Here is a 23,651-nt window from a genome sequence, read left to right as displayed (position 1 = left end):
GATTGCTTTATGCTTTGGACAGGAGATGAGATGCAATTGAAAAGCTTTTGTGATTTTATGAATATGAATGACTCAAAAATGCAATTCACATAACAGTATAGTGATGAATGGATTGTCTTCTTTGATGTTGAGCTTAACATTAGAAACAACAGGATCGATAGTAGGTTACTTCTTAAGCCAACTTCCTGCAACTCAACTCTGCATGTAAATAGTTCACATCCTACATGCCAGATAAATGCTATCCCTTTCAGGGTTATGATGCAGGCCAGACAATTGAAGTGTTGAGCATGAATTCCAACATTGTCTTCATAAGATAGAGGTCCGATTTGTCCAGGGGGGCTATTATATATATACTGTTTACTCTGCTAGAAATATGATCTTGAAAGTAGATTGGAAAAGTACACTTGGAGTTAGAAAAGAGGATATTGCAAAATTCAAAGAAAGTATCACTGATTATTAACTATAGTTAGAGCTCACATAGATTTCAGAAGTGTCTTCCGAGATATTGGCATTAATTCAATCTGCTAGGATCCTGAGTGAAGACATTTCAGCTAACCCAACATTATCTTCAGTAGACGAAGGTTCCTGAGAACCATTTTGATCTCCAGTTATCCGAAACAGCAACAACAGATGAGCTGGTTGACACAACATACTTTAGGGTTCTACACAAGTGGTTACTGCGGGATGTGCAGATGGGCACTAGCAAGACCAATTGTGTTAATAATGGGGATGCTGATGAATTTGTAATCCACACAAACATTAACTGTGGTACTGAGTTTGTTGTATACTTACTGATAAGTAAATGCAACTGTATATATGTGGGGAGCATGATTAGAGCTCTGAGAGATGGAGTTGGTGAAAACATGAAGGCATTGAAATCAGGTGACATAAAATAACATATAGCATTCATTCCATAAAGTGTAAAGCACAGGGGCCATACAGGAGTTTCCAAATCTTTGGCATAGATAATGTGGCCGGGGGCAACCGAGGTGGGAATAGAGAATTGAACTAAAATCTGAGTGAAGCCATATGGATCATAAAAGTGTGAACAATGGAGAGAGGGTTAAATGTGGACCATGAGCTTCAGTACTTTTTGGGGTACTGAATTAGTTCTCTCTTTGTAATGTGATGGATGCGTCATTGCGTCTCCATCAATTTAATGCTAGATGTATGTCTAATTGTACTGCTTTACAATTTTGAGGGTTAAATTTGAGCTGTGCACATTTTGAAGGGAAGTGTGAAGTTTAGATTAATTATATGGTGGATGTGGGATTGGATGACTGATGAAAGCAGACCAAGTGTCAGTTTTGAGCAAATTTCCTTTTATTAATATTAATGGGGATACTTTTATGGTTTTGCTTTAAATATGTGCTGTTAGATTTGATGAATTTTCAATTTGACCTATGATTTATACTGTAGTGCACGTTTGATGTGAAAACAACTCTTTGAGTGGTACTGAAGATTTCTTATCCAATCCATGGGGATTATATATTTTGTAGTATAATTGATTACGCTATACGCCATTAGGGACTTTGGGTTGTACTGCACCCTGGTCATTGGTCTCAGCCGATGACCGCTGAAATAGGGGCATTGTCCATTTTTGATGATTTTAACTGTACTTGGGTCTCTCTTGATTATTGTGAAAATGTTATATAATTTTTCTGACAATAGTCCATATGGGATATTTATGTTCATCATATACATAAGATGCCATAGTAAGGTATGAATGCAGGATATATACATTGTAGATACAATAAAACAGTTGAATTTAGACTGTGTTAAGATGGCAGCCACCATATTTCCCATTGTAGGAGAGTAGGATCAGCTTACTATGGTCACCCCCACTTTTTGTTGGTGTTTCACTGTTTTTCGACTTCAGTCTGGCTGGGGCCCTGCTACCCAGAACCCCAGCCTAGCTGCTTCCTCTCTAAAATGATTGCATGTACTTTAGGTACACTCCAGATTGGTTACTGGGTGATCCATGTGAGTCCATAGTATATGGTACCTTAGGTACTAAGGGCATAGGTACCCCAGAGGCCTGAAAAATGTATTATACCACACCTGGGAAGCCTTCCAAAATGGCACCACAGGTCTGCTACAGCAGTCTGGGTAAAGTGGTGCAAGCACCCCTTACTACGTTATAGGTTACCTATATCTACCTTTAAACACTGACACATATAAACCTACAAGTCACTCCTATGGCAGGCCTCATCAATCCTGAAGGCAGAGTGCTTGGTTTTGTGTGAGAGGGTGCCCATGCATGAGCTGGACCCTCTGCAGCTTTTGGAATCTATTCTCCGAAGCTGTTCTGTGATGCATCCAGACCATATACTCTTAAGTGCATTATAACCTCGCGGTAAATGCTAACTTTGGAATGGCCAATATAAAACAAAGATTCCCTTGAGCAAGGTCATGTACATAAGTACCATAAGTGGAAGAAAGCAATACCTATAACAAGTAAATCTAGAGTAAAAAACTGACAACATTTATTGTATACAGTAAAGTTAAAAAAGCAGAAAACATAGTAAGCTGCTTGACACAGGTTAAAATAATTATAACAATAAAATAACAATCCCACATTTAATATTGACCAGCAATATTGCTAAGAACAGACAGAAAAACAGTAAGACATACAATTTGTGCAATACAAGGTGTGTGTTCTGATATTCTTTTTAAGGCGCCGGTGTTATGCACTTTAAGATTGTACTGTGTCAACAACAGTGTCTGAGCCACGAATCACACGGTACTAGGGCGTCGACGCGTTTCGGTGGTTTGTTGAAATTCTATCCACCTTTATCAAAACAAAGAATCAGTTTCTGTCATAGTATACATATGTTCCTCTTAGGTGCGAAGGACCAATCTATAGTGTTAGTGCAGACGTCCTCTAATGACGTTATTACTCAAACCGCGGATACTCGTGAACAATTTTCAAGCTTGGTCTATATTAATGTTCCTTATCCGTAAATTGTTAAAAATTTACAACAGAATGAGTCGAGTTTGGTATCACATATGATTCCTTCTGTCCCTTCTGTAGTGGCTTCTATTTGTGCCTTGCTGATAAATCTACCTGTTAAGTTGGGTGGCAGTATAGTGCCGAACTTTCTTGGTACACGGCGCTTTACTTTCAATCGCGTTGTGTGGGACCAGAGGCGCCTAAGTCATGCTCAGAAATGTGAGTATTCGTTCCCTCTACGTCTACTGTTGGCTGCACGCTTCTCTGGTCGCAATCATTCAATGAATGATTACGACCAGAGAATTTACGGATAAGGAACATTAATATAGACCAAGCTTGAAATCCTACCCCCCTCGCCAGTCCTGGCAGCGGGGGTAGAATGCCACCCTTCTAGAGGGAGAAGCCATGTACAAACTTACCTGACCGGAAACATGAGACTGGCGGGGTAGAATTCCACCCTTCTAGAGGGAGATGACATGTACATATTTACCAACAGTTTAAAAGAGCCCCAGCATCACAAAATGGATGCTGCAGCCACAGACACAAGTCTGACACTGCAGCACTCAGCATCCTTTGTGGGACAGCTTGAATTCAGCTTCTAGTCACCCTCAACACCTCCTGGTCCTTGTGGCTGAAGAGTCAAGCTTCACCATCTTTACCTGAAATCACCTTACATCAGTTGGCATTTTCGCATCACCTTCCTGGTCACTGCCAAGTGACCCAGATTCTTTCCAATCTGCTTTCATGCTCTTCACATCTCCAATCCACCCTTGGATCCACCCAGACACTTCCACTTGGTTGCACTCAGCACTTTGCAGCAGCTTGCCATTGAAATCGACGATGAACCCAAAACCAAAAAGACACCTATGCACCCGGTTTCTTTGGGTGTGGTAACTCGAGTATTCTGGTGCTCCCATGGGTGTTGACTCTAGAACCTCCTAGTTCTAAAGGGATTTGCTCCAAGTCCTCTTCTAAGTGTCCTTAATCTTTAAATTTCCAACCGCGACTCCCCCCCCCCCCATAGAAGTTAATGGTGATTTGCGGCTGTGATTAGACACTGCACATGTCTCCCTTGGGTCCCCTGTGTTACTACCTTGGGTGGGTTCCTGGTGGCCCCAGCGGTTCTACAGGCTCTAGGCCTTGTATCTATGTCAGACGTGGTTCTTATACCACTTTCTTAATATATGCTTTGGTACGCCCCTCAGGCTCAACGTATATTGTGCTAATTTACTGTGTGCTAAATAGGTTTACTGAATGCACTTTTGCCACTAGCCTCATAAAGAGACTAGAGGGATATGTTTAGAATCCATTCATATATTTTCTATATAATTACCTGCTGTGGATCTCCTTTCATTTGGTCATTCATGTGATTATAGAATGGTAAAACAAGCTGCTTTACATTCCTTCAAGACTTAGCCTGAAGGCTGCTCTCCACAGCTACCACTAGGATAGGATAGGTTTTCTTTAAACCTACCACAATAAGGGTCGTTTGGACTGGCGCAAGCTGCCCACTAGAATAGTGGACAGCATATGCCAGGCCAACTTCACAAATTGGTGTGCAGCGTGTGGGATTGCCATTGTTTTTCCAGATAATCTCAAGTGATTGATAATTTGAAAACCACTAAAGGTACCAGAGGTACATATAATACAAGCTTAAATACAGTAAGTTCTACTGAACTTAGAGTTGTGTGTTAAGGGCTTACGCACACCCTTTCTACAACTCAAGAGAGTTTAGTAGGTAAACAACTAGACTAGGTAGTGCATACACCACACCCCACTAGTTTTGTCTTCAGGAACCAGTGTGTCTCTGCTAGATGACCGTATATTACAGACATCCCAGTATGACACATGCCCTTTTTTAGAATTAAGGGCTTTGTGTACGATGAGGAAACTGAAGACAGGCAAGAATGACACCACCCAACATCTCAGAGAGGTGTTAATGCTTGATGACCAGAGGAAGGCTTCAGAGCCTCGACGGTTAGGCAGTGGTGTGGAAGTAACAGAAGGGGAAGAGGCCAGTGGTACAAACCCACAGTGCTCAGAATCCGATGTCAGGTGACAATGATCTAGACCTGGAAGAGCCAGCTCCAACTGGAGATGAAGAAGGCCAAGGTGACCCTGTCTTTGTCCTCCAAGGAAGAATTGGGGGTGTGCCTAGAAGGCCAATATCTTATTCCGTGGAATCTAACCATTCTGACACATCTGTAAGGACCTCTGTCTCTTTTCATAGGAGGGACACCACCCAGGAGAAAAGAGAAAACCAGCTGCGGTTTGAGGAAGCACGACTGGAGATTAGGAAACAATGAGCAGCAGTAGAAAGGGAGTCCCTAGAGCTCGAAAGAGCAAGAAAAAAGATGGAACTAAAGTCCCATGGTGGAAGCAACATCCCTAGTGGTAGGGATAGGTCTTATGACCATAAAAACTTGAGCAAGATTGTCCCTCCCTACAAGAGTAGAGATGAAATGCACACATGGATAACTGCACTGGAGAGGGCCTGCAAGTACAGAGGGTCCCTTTGTGAGCAGTGGGTAGCAATCTTGTGGCTCTCCTTTGCAGACAAAGGTAGAGACAAGCTCTTCACTGTCATTAAAGAGGATGCTGATAAATACAAAGTCCTGAAGAGTGTTCTTATAGATGGGTTTGGCCTAACTACTGAGCACTATAGAATACAGTACAGAGATACCTAAAAGACACAGACTCAGGACTGGGTTGACTTTGTAGATTGTGCTACTAAGGCTCTGGAGGGCTGGTTACTAGGCAGTAAAGTGTGTGATTATGCAGGATTGTATAACGTGATAATGAGGGAGCAGATCCTTAATAACTGTCAGAATCAGCTGTTGAATCAGCACCTGGTAGACTCTGATCGGACCTCTCCCCAAGATTTGGTAAAGAAGGCAGACAAATGGGTCAGAACCAGGGTGAAGACGAAGGTACAGATCCATAGTCGTGACCAGAAGAAGCAAGATCCTAGTAAGGGTGGGGAGAAGGGTAAAAACCAGAAGTCCTCACAAGGCCCCCAAAAAGCTTCCAAAGGTGGGGAGTCCCAATCCTCCAAGCAGAAAGGCCAAAGAAAACCATGGTGCAAAATCAGTAAGCAGAACAGCCATTGAACGAGTGATTGCACTAGAAATAAAGACTCAACTCCAGCTACCATTGCCCCTAAGGCGACAGTTCCTCCTAGCTCAGCTCCAAGTGGTGGTACTCAACAGAAGAGTGTAGTAGGGTTAACCCTGGGACTGAGATGGGTTCTGGCCTAGTCAGAGTACCAACTCAGGCTGTTCTGATCTGTGATGGATGTATGGATATGTCTTCCTGTGGGAGTCCTAGTAAGTTGGGCAAATACAACAGCAGCCTTTGATCAATGGAAAAGAGGCTATGGCCTACAAGGATACAGGGCCATGTGTCACTATGGTGACACAAGACCTTGTGGACCCTGGATAAACATACTTGGTGAACTTTACCAAGTGACCAATGCTAGCAATGTCAGGACCAACCATGCCCTGACAGTTGTTAATTTCTTCTGGGGAGGGGTAACTGGCCTTAAGAAAGTGCAGACCTCCCTGCAGAATGCTTGCTTTGTAATGATTTAGAGACTTCAGCCTGTTCAGAAGTGGAGTTAAGCACGCATGCAGAAATGTTAGGAATCTCTGCACATGTGTTTGCTGTGACTAGGTCACAGGCCAAAATGTCTAAAACTGAACAGGCCCAGGATTCAGGACTATTGGGCCAGGTGCCTTCCAAGAAAAAGAGCAGTAGTGTTAAGGCAGTGCCTTCCCCACTGACTCGGGGTGATGATCAGTCTCTTGAGGGAGATGATTGTGCCCCTGAAGAACGAACTGTCCCAGAGGAGCTTGAGCCTGATCAGGTTGAGTTTTTGGGGAAAGGGGGCCCTTCCAGGGCAGTTCTGAGCCAGTAGCAGCTGAGCTGCCCTTCTCTTGAACCCCTCAGACAGCAAGCTGCTGCTGAGTCTGCTGGAAATGCAAGTGGCAACGATAAGAATTTTTGGGATGATGGACTTCAGTATTCAGAGAGTAGAGATCTCAAGCCTGGTGCAACCAGGAGGTTGGTTCAGGAGCTCCTATTGACACTAGCCCATGATCTTTATTTAGCAGGACACCTGGGCCAAAACAAGACTTGGGACAGAATTGTCCCTTTTTTTTATTGGCCCCACCTGTTGGAAGAGACAAAGGAGTTTTGCCGCTCCTGTGTCACCTGTCAAGCCAGTGGTAAGGCAGGTGGCACCACAAAGGCCCCCCTGGTACCACTACCTATGGTGGGGGTTCCTTTTGAGAGAGTGGGGATTGACATTGTTGGACCAATGGATCCTCAGACAGCATCTGGGCACAGGTTTATCCTGGTGGTGGTGGACCATGCCACTAGGTACCCAGAGGCTATTTCCCTTATGACCACTTCAGCACCTGTTGTGGCAAGAGCCCTCTTGGGAGTGTTCTCAAGAGTGGGTTTCCTGAGAAGGTAGTATCTGACCGAGATGCAAACTTTATGACAAGCTAATTGACTGCAATGGGAAAGGAGTGTGGAGTGAATTACAAATTCACCACACCTCATCCCCCACAATACAATGGGTTAGTTGAAAGAATTAAGAAAACCTTAAAGGGTATGAACAAGGGTCTCCCAGAAAAGCTTAAGCGGAGATGGGGCATCCTGCTACCCTGCTTTTTATTTGCATACAGGGAGGTTCCTCAGAGGGGGTTGGCTACAGCCCTTTTGAACTTTTGTTTGGGCGTCCTGTAAGAGGCCCATTGTGTCTGGTGAAGGAGGGATAGGAGTTACCTCTCAAACCCCCTAAATAGGACATAGTGGACTTTGTACTTGGTCTCCGCTCCAGGATGGCTGAGTATATGAAAAAGGCAACTAAAAACCTTGAGGCTAGTCAAGAATTACAGAAAGCCTGGCATGACCAAAAGGCTATACTAATTGTTTACCGGCCAGGACAGAAAGTGAGGGTGTTGGATCCTGTTGGCCCAACAGCTATCCAAGACAAGTAGAGTGGACCCCACACTATTGTTGAACAGCATGGAGAGGTCACCTATTTGGTGGAACTAGGAACTCCCAGGAGCCCCCATAGGGTGCTTAAAGTCAACAGACTGAAACCATATGTTGACAGGGCAGACATGGGGTTGCTCATGGCTACTGATGAGGGAAAAGAGGTGGAGAGTGACCCACTCCCTGACCTGCTCTCACCCGAACCCTGATGATGGACCAGTAGATGGTGTGGCCTTGGCAGGCAGCCTCACCGATCAGCAGAAAACTGATTGCAGATAAGTGCTCAGTCAGTTCAGACATATGTTCTCTCTGACTGACTCCAAGTCAGACTACCTGGTGCACTCATGAAGTGGACACTGGGGTCAGTCTGCGTGTTAAAAATACGATTTACAGGCAACCTGATCATTTCAGGGACTGTATCAGAGTCCAGAAAATGATGGATTTGGGAGTTATTGAACCCTCAGATAGCCCCTGGGCTAGTCCAGTGGTCTTCGTACCAAAGCCTCACACCCTGGGTGGTAAGAGAGAGATGAGGTTTTGTGTTGACTACAGAGGTCTCAATGCAGTCACTAGGACTGATACCCATGTAAATGTAAATGTCCAGGAATTTATATAGCGCAAATCACCAACCGGTTTCTAAGTGCTTGCTTAGGGAACCCGTCCTGGTATTCCACTGTGAGATAACCCCGGCAGGGTATCCGCAAGGTGAAAGTGAGGCATCCCGCCGTGAGTGGCTGTTGTGGAGATTAAGCAAGCTATTGCCCAGAGTCACAGAGTGTGAACCCGTGAATCGAGTAGGCACCGGAGCAAGAATTCTCGAGTCCATGGACATTTTAGGACTCAAGACCCCGCTGAGCCGGGAATTGAACCCTGGCCCCGGGCTGACCTCTGCTTCCAGGTCTGCCTCCTCTAACCAGTGAGTCACACTTCTCCACCCATCCAATCACAAAAACAGATGAGCTTATAGATACTTTGGCCTCAGCCAAGTTTCTGAGCACATTTGATCTTACAGCTGGGTACTGGCAGATAAGATTAGCTGATGATGCAGAGACACCATTTTCAACCCCTAGTGGGCACTTTCAAGTTGTGGTAATGCCCTTTGGTCTGAAGAATGCACCTGCCACTTTTCCAAGGTTGGTGAGCAAAGTCCTAACAGGCCTGGAAGACTATTGTGCAGCATATATAGATGATATTGGTGTCTTTAGCTCCACCTGGGAGGATAACCTGGTCCACCTGAGAAATGTTTTGGAGGCCCTGCAAAAAGCAGTCCTAACTATCAAGGCAACTAAGTTCATTTGACAGTTAGCTGTCAAAAGGCATTTGATGGCCTGAAGCAGGCCATGTGCACTGCACCAATTCTGCAAAGTCCTAACTACTCCAGAGAATTCCTTGTCCAAACAGATGCATCTGAGTTGGGGGTAGGGGCTGTGCTGTCACAAGTGAATGATGAATGTCAGGACCGGCCAGTAGCTTTTATTAGCAGAAGGCTGACCCCTAAAGAAAAATATTGGACAGCTATTGAGAGGGAGGCCTTTGCTGTGGTTTGGGCTCTGAAGAAGCTGAGGCCATACTTGTTTGGCATTCACTTTACTGTTCAGACTGACCATAAGCCCCTCTTACGGCTAAAACAGATGAAGGGTGAAATCCCAAACTTTTGAGGTGGTCCATTTCCCTAAAGGGGATGGACTATACAGTGGAACACAGACCTGGGAGTAACCATGCAAATGCAGATGGACTCTCCAGGTATTTCCACTTAGAACATGAAGACTCAACTGGTCAGGGTTAGTTTAATATCCCTGCATTGGGGGCTGGGGGTTGTGTAGGAGAGTAGGATCTGCTTACTATGGTTACCTCCACTTTTTGCTGGTGTTTCACTGTTTTTCAACTTTAGTCTGGCTGGAGCCCTTCTAACCAGGACCTCAGCCTAGCTGCTTCCTCTCTAAAATGATCGCATGCACTTTAGATACACTACAGATTGGTTACTGGGTTACCCCTTGTGAGTCCCTAGTATATGGTACCTTAGGTACTAAGGGCATAGCTACCCCAGATGCCTAACTCGGGCTGAAGCATGTATTATGCCACCCCTAGGAAACCTTTCAAAATGGCACGGCAGGTCTGCTACTGCAGCCTGGCTAAGGTGGTGCATGCACCCCTTACTAAGATATAGGTTACCTATATCTACCTTTAAACACTGACACATATAATCCAAAAAGTCACTCGTATGGCAGGCCTTATCAATCCTGAAGGCAGAGTGCTTGGGTTTGTGTGGGAGTTGCCCATGCATGAGCAGGACCCCTCTGCAGCTTTTGGAAACTAGTCTCTGAAGCTGTTCTGTGTTGCAGCCAGACCATATACTCATAAGTGCACTATAACCTTGCTGTAAATGCTACCTTTGGTTTGGCTGCATGGAAACATTGGACTGGCGGGGGTAGAATTCCACCCTTCTAGAGGGAGAAGACATGTACACATTTACCAACAGTTTAAAAGAGCCCCAGCATGCAGACACAGACACAAGTCTGACCTCCTGCTGCTGGACGACACTCTGTCACAGGGAGGTATAACCACCTCCCAGGCAGGCTTTAGTGTATTGGGGTTGGGTGGGTGCATTCATAGAATGCTTTTCAGACAGTGCTGCGGGCACACTTGGTGTCCTTGTGCACATCCCAGTTACAACCGGTTGCAGGGGCACTCAGCCCTTGCTCTGGTGCGGAACTGGACAAGGGTAAAGGGGTGTAGCCACCCCCTCCCTGGATCCTCCCATAGGTGGGTCCCCAGAAAATGTCTAACCCCCTAACTTAGTATAAGTATGGGACCCCAATCCTTAGGACTTCAGATAACACCTGGACGAAACTCTGCAACGTGTATCCAAGAACCTCGACATTCTACACGACTAGAAGATTAAAGAATCTCCCTTGGGGTCAAGGAGCGACTCCCCTGCACAAGCAGGCACAAAAGAAGCATCTTGCCGGTCTGCATTTCCAAGGCTTTTGCCCGACCCCGACGTATTTATGACCCATGACACAGTCTTCCAGACCTCGCAGAGGCCGTCACAAGATCCCTGAAAAGCTGAGACCTGCAGCCCTCGCTAGTGACTTGGGACCGGAACTCCTGGATACTGTGCACATTTTCTAGTGCATTCACTTCCTGAGTTGTCCTGAAGTTGTGCCTTGGGCTACTTGTAGTCCAAGCCCCGAGCACCATCTGCACCAAAGATTGTAGGCCTACACTCCACGAGTGTTCCGTGAGCCCGTTTCTAGTATTTCTGCTCAAGGCTCCTTCGAGATCCCTGGTCCCTCAACTGGTGGGTCCTCACAAAGGTATCTCTTCTTTTTCTTGGGCTTCCCTTGTTGCTCTGGACGTGCCCTAACTCCCCTCCAAAGGGTGAGTCCCTCAGACTTTGCTGGTCTGCGCCGAAAACAATCTCTGCTTTCTGCTTGGGTTGCTGTTGCCAAGGCTTGTTAGTTCCAATCTGGAAACTGACATGGCAGCACTCGACATCCTCTATGGCACAACTTGAATCTAGCTCCTGGTTGTCCTCGATGCCTCCTGGTCCTCATGGTTGAAGAGTCAAGCTTCACTTTCTTCACCTGAAATCACTCGACATCGGTTGGCATCTTCTCATCGTCTTCCTCGTCACTGGCAAGTGACCCAGACTCTGTCTCCTCTGATTTAAGGCTCTTCACATCTCCAATCCACCCTTGGATCCAGCCGGATACTTTCCACTTGGTCGCCAGCAGCACTTTGCACTAGCTCGCCATTGAAATCAACGATGAAACCCTACACGAAAAGACACATATGCACCCGGCTACCCTAGGTGAGGTAATTCGAGTACTCAATGCTTCCCTGGGTGTTGACTCTAGAACTTCTTAGTTCTAAAGGGGTTTGCTACAAGTGCTCTTCTAAGTGTCCTTAATCTTTAAATTACCAACCGCAACTTTCCCCATAGAAGTTAATGGTGATTCACGGCTGTGTTCAGACACTGCACGCATCCCCAATGGGTCACTAACTTGGGTGGTTCCTGCTGGCCCCAGCTGTTCTTCAGGCTCTAGGCCTTCTATCTATGTCAGTCATGGTTCTTATACCATTTTCTTAATATATGGTTTGGTACGCCCCTAGGACTCAACGTTTATTGTGCTAATTTACTGTGTGCTAAATAAGTTTACTGAATGTACTTTTGCCTTTAGCCTCATAAAGAGCCTAGAGGGATGTGTTTAGAATAAATACATATATCTTAAATATACATATACCTGGTGTGGTTCTTCTTTCATTTGGTCATGCATGAGATTATAGACTGGTGAAACAAGCTGCTTTACATTCCTTCAAGACTTAGCCTGAAGGCTGCTCTCCACATCTACCACTAGGATAGCATTCTAAATAGGTTGTCTTTAAACCTACCATCAATAAGGGTCATTTGGACTGGTGCAAGGCGCCCACTAGAACTAGTGGACAGAATATGCTAGGCCAACTTCTTACACACATCATCTATGTTTATAATGATAAATAGAGGGAAAGATGGCACCCATCAAAGGCGCCGATATTTCAAGGTGTACTAGCCATGACCTAAAGCTGAATTTCAACTGTAAGTACAGGTAGATAACAATTGTTGATTGTGAGGGTGTACTGTTAGTGGCATCTACACATGGAAGATGTATTGTAATATATTTCTGGCACTATTCACAGCTGTCACTTGACTAATGCTCAAGCTGATTTACATACATTTGGGCTAGACTCGTGACAGCCTTTTTCTTGCGAGATATGAGCCAATTGACATTGTGTGGTGCAAGGGGGTGATTCGTGGATTTGGTTTTTAGAAGTAATTTGATTAATTTTGCATGTCAGAAATGTGTAACGACAATAAGGTATGTTTGTACACATTGGATGGTTTAGTAATTGAGACCCATTGATTAGTTGCACTGGATTAATTTGGATGCAGGAGCACTTGGCATGTTACACAAGGATTAATGCGTGTATTCTTAAAAGGTGTTCTACAATTTTCTGCGTGTATGGCCTGATTTTACTTTGGAGTTAGCTATGGTATAGACATATATGTGATCCACACCTGGCTTGGTATGTTCTTGTATATATTTAGTAGTGCAAATCCGTAACCTTGGCAGCCTTTAGCCTATGTTCAGAAACTGTACATTGATCATGTATGTAATTCCTCTACGCAAGGGTTTTCACAAATGTCACACATTAGGTATTATGTGTATAGGAGGGTGCTGCATTTGCTGCTACAGTGGAGTTCCACGCCTCCACGCAGCCAAAGGTTTCCTGTTCCTGGCTCCTCCCCCTGACCACGAGTCTGATGGTGACTGTCGGTGATTGGCGTGCTGCTCGCTACTACCGTGTGCGGTGCTTCTGAGGCTTCGGAATTCCTGTCCTGTGGCCGAGGAGTTCAACTGTTACGGTGTACGGGCTGCGCCTGTATCTGTGCCTGTCTCACGGGGATATGAGGGAGAGGAGCAGCTCTGTACTTTGCGACGCATGGGATACATTGTATCAGGCAGCAACAAGTAAAGACTTTTTCTCGTCTTCGCCAACAATGTTTTGAGAACGAGCATACTGCTAGCTTCTGTTTTCATTGACTCTTGCTGACTTCTCATGTGTTTATCTGCCAGCTGCGCACTCTTTTTCACTGCGACGCCTGAACTTCTATTATTGGCATATTGAGAGTCACCCTGCTGCCACATACAATATCGCACATAAACTCGCAATTCTGCAAATGCGCAGACTGGATGAACCTTCAGCTCTCGTAATCTTTTTGGCGTTGCTAGCTTTTTTTGTTTTCTGAGGTGCACAGCAGATAAACATTTTCTAAGCAAATACGTACCTCGAGGAGAACTTAGAGAGAGCTCTGTGCAAAGCTGTTGATTAGCGATCAGTTGTGCGGTTTTCTATTTCAACGGTCTTGCACTGCATTATAACGGATCTTGGTTTCATCATATCAGCGTAGAACTGAAGAAGTTATTGCTGCTATTCTTATTGCTGGTAAATGCGGATAAAGCTGGCAGGGTGCTTCCTACTTGCCTCTCTTACCTGTTCTTCTGCGCCTCTACGCTTTTATACGCCCTTATTCTCCATACTGTCTGCATATTACCCTTGGGGCCCACTCAAGTGTCGTGCTGAGAGTTCCCTCTGCCGCTGAAGCTGCATATAATTGGGCAGCGGCCGCAGTTTTGGGCCAACTTCAAGTTCCAGCATACCTTGCAGCATTTGCAGTGGACAGGCGCAAAGAGTGTAGCAGGTGGAGAGTATAAACTTTGGCTTTCTTTTTTTCTCTCTGAAACAGTTGGAAGTACAAGTTAACACGCAGTGGCATGAGCAAACAGCTGAATGCACGTGCTAAAGCGCGTATCAAACGCCAGCAGATGAAGGATGAGGCAGCTGCCACTAAGAATGCTGACATTAGCGCTGAGAAAGAGGATTTATTAGTTGATATTTCTGGAACCTCTGGGGGTGAGGAAGACGAGTCCACGGAGTCTGTCCTTCCCATCTCTGCTCAATCAATCTTGCCAGAGAACCCACTCTTAGTGCAAGAGGATTCTGTACATAAGGTGAATAGGGGCGAGACGATCAAACCAGGAGCCTCTAAAGATGGGGGGCTAGGACAGGCAGAGAAAATCTCTAAAAATGTTCCCCTATTCGAGAAAAAGAATGACAATTTGATGCCTGCGTCTCTTCCTTCTCCAGCAGGGGGAGGCCCAATTCTAAACCCCTCTACAATGGGAGTTAAAGACACCCCCTCACTGGTGGCATTGGGGTCACAAGAAAGTAATCTTTTGGTAGATGGAGCGTCAACTTATGTGGAGCCATTGGTATCTTCTCTCTCTGAAGTGCAGAGTCTGATTCAAGGAATGGAGTCTGAGACCACTGGTGAATTCAATATTTCAGTTAAAGACATGCTCAACATGATATTGGGCGAGGTGAGGGAATTGAAAAACTCGCAACAGTCTGAGCTGGCCTTTATTAATCAAAGGCTGGATAAAATTGAAGAAGTGATATCTTCCTTTCCTGCACGATTACAGGAAGCTGAGACAAGGAATTCGAATCTGGAGGATCATGTGTCTGATGTTAAAAAGGAGGTGTCATCTCTTTCTAAGACCTCTAAGTCTCTAGAAATAAAGCTAGACGAAATGGAAAATTATAATAGGAGGTCGAACCTTAGAATCGTGGGAGTCCCCGAGAAAATTGAAGGTTCCGATATGATACAGTGGCTTACCTCCTTCTTCCTCCATGAGGTCATACCAGAATTTAATGGGGATTTGACGATCACACGAGCACATCGTGTCCCTGCTCAACCAATTTCAAATTCCTCTCTACCCCGGACTATCCTTGTTAATTTTGCAGATATCCGAGTGAAAGAAACTATCCTGTCTAAGGCCTTCAAGCAGAGGCAATTTTCAGCTAACCCCTCTACTAAATGCCGGATCTTCTCGGATATGTCCGCTGCAGCAGCTAGAAGGAGGAAGGAATCCGTAAAAATGCTACAATTGTTCAAGGACAGGGGAGCGCGAGCTAAGATTGCTCAGCAATCAAAACTGAAAGTTCTGGTTAAGGGCAAATTCCATTTATTTTCGGATATTGACGAAGGACAGGGGCTGTTAACCATGATCTCTAAGGACCAATGAATTTGGGCTGTAAGACTGCCCTTTGAACTTTGGTATAGAAGTTTTTATTGTGAATTTGTTTTTTTTTTGGTGACTTTTTCGAATTATGGAAGTCTATCGGCAGGCAGAGGAGATTACTTATCTCGCTGAATACTTAAAAAATGTTTTTGTTTGTTGTGCGAGGGGGAGGAGGATGGGGACTGGACTCCGAGAAAGGTTAAGGGGTGCTAATTCAAGGCACCTCATGGGTGGAGGAGGGACTGAATGGCAGGCATGGGGGAAGAGCCATAAGGATGGGGGGACTAGAGGGAGAGGGTGGGGGGGGGTGGTATGGGGCAAGAAATAAAAAAAAAGAAGTCTTAGATGATTCTATATATCTACTTGTACACAGCTGGAAGTCTAAGAATGTCGTTAATTCTGAAGTGTGGTACTCCTGGCAATGTTGGGTTTAATAATGGTCTGGTATCAGATTTGGGGATTAGTTATGTATTGATTTTCCTTTGTTTAGATTTTCGAGTATGGGGGTGAAAATTATTTCCTTTAACATAAATGGTCTAAATAATAGGAAAAAAATGAGAGCAATTGAACTATGGGTTAAAACGCAACAGCCGGATGTGATTCTGTTACAGGAAACCCACATACCCATGTCGAAAAATGAGGAATTTTCAATGTTTAAAAGTTGGGCATCTTGTAGAGTATTATCTGCATGTTCCGAGTCACAGAAGGGAGTTGCACTATTTTTGAGTAAAAAACTGGAAGCCCAAGTGGGTCAGGTGGAGCATGATGGGATGGGCCGATGGTGCTGGGCCACCTGTGTTATTCCTAATAGAAACAACCCCGTGACGTTTGTCAGTTTTTACGCTCCAACGGAGGATAGACCAGAGGTATATGAGGAGCTTTTTCATTCCTCGTTAATGGTCAGGGGGGAAATTAATATAGGCGGGGTTTTTAATAATATGATGAATAAAGTGCTGGATTCATCCAGCAAGTCGATGGTTCAATATAAGCCTAAATCCTTTAGATCGTTGAGGAATAATATGGCGCTTTTTAATTTATGGGACCCCTGGCGCAATCAAAACCCGGATAAAAGGGAATATACCTGTTGGTCCGGCAGGTACAAATCCTCCTCTCTAATTGATTTCTTTATAATTTCACGTCAAATTATTTTCTCCAAACAGATGATGCTTTATAACGGATTCTCAGATCACGATATGATTATTATGGAAGTAGGATCGGTAGATAGGGTAAGAACCCCGATGCGTTGGGTCTTTAATAAGAAATATCTGACTGATGAGACCTGGGTGGAGGGTATTAAAACAGAAATTTCAGATTTTCTCGCACGGAATGTGGGTACAGCCCCCCTCAACTATGTTTGGGACTCTCTGAAGGCATATATTCGAGGGCTGGTCATTGGGAGAGATGCAGTCGATTCATTGGCCGCCAAGAACAGGAATAAAGCGCTTCAACATAAAATACAGGATCTGACTATATGTATGCAATATAACTTAGATAGATCGCTATATGACCAACTAATTGCGGCCAAAAGAGAGTTCTCTCAGGAGCTCTATACTCAGAGTGAGGAGATTTTTTGTAAGAGCTCTCAAAAAATCTATGAAGAGAGTAATTTTACTGGCAAACTCTTGGCGTGGCAGGCCAGAGTATAAGCCTCGTCAAATTTAATACATTCTTTGAACTCTCCTGAGACTTTTAGAAACACTTCGGATCCAATCGAAATTGGCGATATTATGGTCGCACATTATAAGAAAATTTATGATACCCAAGCGTTGATAGACCATCAAAATTTATTGAAGTACTTGGAAAAACAATCTCTTCCCACTCTTTCTTCATTTGATCAAACGAGTATGGTGATCCCCTTCTCGCGAGAGGAAGTAGAGAAAGTAGTTCATCAGCTCCCACTTGGGAAAGCTGCTGGCACTGATGGGTTCCCCTCAGAATTTTTTTAAGTTTTTTTCAGCGCCTTTTCGGATTTTTTTATACAACTATTAAATTTTATGTTGATGGGCGGACATGTTCCGGATTCATTTCGGGAATGAACAGTGGTAAGCTTTCATAAAAAGGGCAAACCCCCGACAGACCCGAACTCTTATAGACCCATCACGTTATTGAACACAGATTATAAAATTACCACTAAACTAGTATCCACTCGTTTTAATTCTTTTGCCGCAAATTTGATTCATGGAGATCAAAATGGTTTTGTTGCTGGAAGGCAACTGTTGACCAATACTCATTTTCTAACTGAGACTCTTAATTTCTTTGAAGCACGAAAGATTCCAGCATTAATTTTATTATTTGATGCTGAAAAAGCTTTTGATTTAGTGGTATGGGAGACACTTTTTGTTATTTTACAGCACTTCGGCATTCCAGATGTAATAATAGATCTAATACGGAATCTTTATTCTGGGGCTAGGGCCAATATCATTATCAATACAGAATCAGTGGGACTTGTTTCGGTGAAACGTGGCACTAGACAAGGCTGCCCACTGTCCCCGATATTATTTGCTTTTTTCATAGAGCCGTTAGCTACTGCAATTGGGAAAGCTCCATTGTTACTTCCCCCTATTAACTTAATGCCTAAAATTAAACTTTAGGCAGACGACATAATCCTGCTAATCAGGCCAGAAATACAATGTCAAGCACAGGCCCTACAAATTTTCGAAGACTTTGAGGCTCTGGGGGGATATTGGATAAATTAAAAAAAAAACGAAATTATAGTGTGCGGGGGCATTAAGCCTGTAATTCATCCAGAGTTAAAGTCTTGCATTAATAATAAACCAAAAAGATACTTGGGGATATGGTTTTCATCTTCAGTTGCTGATCTTTATAGTTTGAATTTTGTACCAATGCTGAAGAAAGTCTGAGTAATGTTTGAAAGATGGAATTCCCTACCATTAACTATTATGGGACGTATTGCTCTAATTAAGATGTCGGTCCTTCCGCTTTTCAACTTTATATTTTCAACTATTTCTTGCGCTCTGCCTGGCTCATTTTTCTCTAAGGCTGAATCTTTGTTTTCTTCCTTTATATGGGCTAAAAAGACACCACGCATTGCTTTGCACACTTTATTTGAGGATAAGGAACAAGGGGCCTCATTTATGAAAAGTGACGCATCGCTGCGTGAAAACAGCGATGCGTCACTTTTCACTGCGCACTCCTTGCGACACCAATGATGCGTCATATTTAATGTATGACGCATCATGTCGCAAGGAGTTACAGATACGTCAGTATTTCTGACGCATCTGTAAGCGCAAAAGTGACGCATTGCTGGAGTGTGTCACAAAAGTGACGCAACTCCAGCAATGCGTCCTTTCACATGGGGAAAGCCCCATGTGAAAGGGCTTGCGTCAGTCTTACACCTGCTGTGAGGCAGGCGGAAGGTTTTGACGCAACCGCATCCTAAAAGTGACGCAGTGAAATCTCATAGATTTCACTGCGTCACTATTACGAGGCTTTTTGCGGGGGAACGCCCCCTCTGCATAAATTATACCTGACGCAGGTATAATGTGGCGCAGGGGTTTAAAATGTGACGCATCGACCTAGATGCGTCACTTTTTAAATATGGCACAACAAGGCGCATGTTTTACGCTGCCGATGCATCACAAAAAGTGACGCATCCGCAGCGCAAAACTGACGCAAGGCCTCATAAATGAGGCCCAAGGAGGGCTTGCTCTTCCCAATCTGAAAGACTATTATAATGCTTATTTGGCTCAATTTTTGACTAGATTTAAGGACAATACCCAACAACTTTTTATTAATTTTTTCTTTGATTTGATTTGTAAAGAAGCTCAGTTTCCCTTACCGCTTCAAGTTTTCAAATCACCAAAAACAGTTAGGTATAAGGTTTTGCACTGGTTTTTTAAAAGACGCACAGCACTTCTAAAGAGGCACTCTCTCTCATTTCTCAATATATTCTCTCCCATTAGCTCAGTTTTTTCATTCTTTGGGGTGGATATTAATTTGGAGTTAGTAGAAAAATGGCAGAAAATAGGGTTCAGGAAACTGGATGATTTTAAAAAAAATTATACCTGGATTAGGATGTCAGATTTGACGGCCCGGGTTCAGGGCAACTTTATATTACTGGGCTCATATAAGCTGATTCATGGTGTCTTGCTTCAATTAGATCCCACACATCTTTCCCCCCCCCTGATTCACTATTCCCTGAACTTTTTCTGTCAATACTAGAAAAGAAGCCAGAGGAGTGGAAACGACGTTTAACCATGAACAGGGATCCGAAACTATGTGGCAAAGCAAGTAATAAATGGCTCGACCAGGAAAACATGGTACTAACGCCCGCCGTATGGAAAATAATTAATGTGTTGAATTTTTCTGCATTGAGAGGGGCTAATTGGCGCAGAATGCTGTTTTTCAGTAAATGGCTTCTGTATTTAACTCCGGTCAAAATTAATAAGATGTATCCTAAATGCTCTTCGAATTGTTATAGGTGTTTACAGCATGACTCTGCTAATTGGTTGCATGTGGTTGCTAAATGTCCTAAAATTGTTCCTTTCTGGGAAAATATATTCACGTTTCTGCTAAACCAGTGCGAAATCTCAATTTCTGTTAACTATAAAATGATTTTGTATGGATTCGATCCTGAAATAATGCTAGAAAGGCAATTAGTTAAATTCATATATATCGCTATGGCTGTGGCAAGATCATTAATTCTTCAAAATTGGTGATCGCAATATTGCCCCAACGTACATGAATGGCGTTATAAAATGCAAAAAGTTAGAAACAGGGAACAAGTGTATGCTCAAAGAGTGGGGTCGATTCGGAAGTTCGAGAAAATATGGGGTTCATTCTGTTTTGATGTTAATTAAGCCTGAGGGCATATAGGTTTTTTTTTTTTCATTGCTCAAATTTACTGTCATGGTGATATGTGTGTTTTCTAATTTTTTATGTTTTGTGTACATTCGGGTTAATTAACGTTATGCTTTTCTGTCTCCAAGACTTCAATAAAAAATAAAAAATATATAAAAGGTATTATGTGTATACATATGACATTTCACAGGGTGATAGTTTTCATATAAAGGGCACGTATTTGGCCTGTGTAAAATGGAGGCTGATTTGCTTTAACCCAGATGAAGTTGTGGGACAAGACGCCTGATCGATGAAAGATGAAACGTGTTGGTGGTGGGCAGTGGCGCATTAAAGAATGGACACATAACATCAATGACATTTGAAATTTGTAAAATAATTTCTATTAGACTCCGTACAATTTATCGCATTACAGAATTATGCAAATCCTGAAATTGTTTGGAACACATAAGTGAGTGCCAGAACTTTCCTATCACCCCTTGTTTGAGTACAGAGGAAGGAAGGGGAAGAGGTGGTTTGGCAGGGGGAAGCATTGTAAGCCCCTTTCTTGCCCTAGGGTGGGCGAGAAGTTTAAACCTGGGTGCTATTGCAGTTGAACCCTTAAGTGAATTTCAGCATTTTTGGCTGGTAAAGTCACGTCTGATGTTGCCACACCTGAGAACATTGGGCATGGGAAAACTGAGTCAGAAGTGATCAGGCTTCATGTGGGAATTCTACTCTGCCCAAAGTGAAGTTATGGCTTGAGTAGCAAATATGGCAAGGTTTGCATACCTCTACCTAATAAGTTATGGATTGCATAATTCACATATTTATTGCTCACTTGTTGAAGCTGTTTGGCGGAACACCAAACAGTGCTAGACTTTTACCTGCATATTAGTAGTAGCACATAGCAGTATGAGAGTGGAACCCTTAATCTGATAGTGTGAAACAAATACATTCTTTCTAAACATTCAAAAAAAGGTTAAGGTAAGTAAAATGTAAATGCCATAATACTACTAAAGCAGGCAACAAGCAGGTGCCATTCTCCACAGATCAAATTGACAAAGTTCAGCTTAAAAAATGTAGGTTATCTTTGTTTATGTTGTTTAATCTACGATTTGAGTCGACGTCATATATTTGGATGATTGGCAGACAGCCATAGAAATGCACCTGGAAATATGCAAGAGTCAGTGATTTCTAAAAGCAATGCCACTGGCCAATATTAACTAACACCGGTTTTCCACAATGTGCAAAACGTGGATGAGCAATTCAAGAAGAAATGTTTTACCACTGAAATGAATTTTTTTTCTTTTTCTTGTAAAGAAATCGTTAGGTCTGCACAGACCTAACGTTTTTTAGAAACCATCGTATAGTACTGCCACACCTACACTACCTTTCTTTGGGACCAGTTTAAGGGGTGCAAAAAACAACAGAGGGCTCCTATGGAAATGGTTGTGATATGCGGCTGTTTAGAGAAATAGAAGTGCCTACACCTCTCTCTGTCCTCGCCTAAAACAGGTGATTTCGTGCTTCAGGGGTAGAATTTTGAAGTTCAAACAGTATCTGTAAATCTAAAAGTGCAAAACACAAAACTATTGGAACATATTCCATATTCCATAGTAAGATATCCCAGGAACTTGACATATCTTGATAGCATAGCGTAAAATACAAATTCAATCCATACAGCGCATATCATTGCTATTGGAGCAAATTGTATGAATGAACTTATACTGGCCTGCAAAATGATAACAATGTATCACTTTAAACACTAACTTTTCAAAAGAGTGCTTCTCATCTGAGCTCATTTACTCTAGCCTAGTCTTCAATTTTTCAGCTTGTTTGTTGTTATTTTTGATTAAAGTATTTTATAGAACATAACTTCCTATTTCTGTTTTAAATGACAACTGAATTTACCATGTAATTGGTCTCTGAAAAGGCGTAAGAGTGGGAGGAGTATTGTAGCCATGTTATAGATAATACATGATGAAACTATTTTGACAATATTAAAGCAACATCAATACGTCCAAAAACGTACGTTGCTACTCTACTGAGATGATGTTCTAATAGTGTACATGTCATATTGCGCAATAGGGCCAAGATTTGCACAAATAAACATTGTCTGTTTCAGATTTTAATGGATATAAACATATAACATCAGTTTGAGAAACTTTTGGCTGTCATCTGAATGAAGTTACAGAAATACAAATAAAATATTATTCAGAAGAAAGCATTTCGCTCAGCCAACCCTGGTCTTTTAAGCAGTCCTATCCTAGAAGAGCATCTGCCCCAAACAACAATTGAGGATGAGTAGCTATCAATAATGTGATCCAAGTGGCATTATGGAAAATGAGAGGGAGGGATGCTACTTGGAAAACGGAGGTTTAAAAACTCTCCATTATTCACAGGCAATCCTCTACAGATGTATGCTATGAATGTCAGCCCACGATCATGGTTCAACTATGCAGAAGAGATTAACGATGGAGGACCCACGCAAAAACTCATTTTCACTTCCTTTTACCTCGCCTGTCTTTATTTCTAAATATTAAAGGACAATTATTGGCGACCTGCTATCCACACCTTCTGGACACATCTTGTCCATCCCCAAGAAATATTTGAAAGAAGAAATGCCCCTCTCGCAAATATTACATAAATAACACCTGGTGTCGTCCTACAGTCACATACCTCCCTCTTTGATGCCCTCCTCTCCCTGTAAATGTTAAAGTACATACCTGGCACCCTGAAAGATGCCCACTATAGCTTTTAACTTCTCTCAAGTAAGACTGTTGAACAATCAGGTTTCTAGTCTGCTGTTGTGCACGCAGACATGCAGAAAGTACTGTTCTTCACTTATAAGTCTGCAAATGCAGCATTAGGGACTCCCTACATTTACGATGACAATATTAAATAACATTTATGACTCCTGAAAAACGATGCAGTTTAGAAGAAGAATACTATGATTGCAAACTTCTTCTGCACATTCACAGAATAAGTATTGGGCAGGTACATGTCAATATGTTAGGCTTCTGGATATTGCAAATGCTGGCTGAAGGTGCAATAGCACACACAAATGTCGCAAAGGATGGGGAATTGAAACCTTCTTCAAGTCCAGGTACAAAATGGACCAGAAAAGCATATGTTTCCAACGCACAAAGATGAGGTACAATGCAGCAAACTTTTTTTAACTTGAGTGATAGCTCTGCAGTGTTCGCCATCCAAGACTGGTGTGACCAGATAGAAAGTGCTGCAGTCTTTATACTCTACCTGTGAGATCA

Source organism: Lissotriton vulgaris, chromosome 4_1 (assembly GCF_964263255.1).
Source record: "Lissotriton vulgaris chromosome 4_1, aLisVul1.2, whole genome shotgun sequence".
In the NCBI taxonomy this organism is placed as follows: Eukaryota; Metazoa; Chordata; class Amphibia; order Caudata; family Salamandridae; genus Lissotriton; species Lissotriton vulgaris.
The sequence above is the reverse complement of the archived record's forward strand: the minus strand, read 5'-3'. Positions refer to the sequence as shown.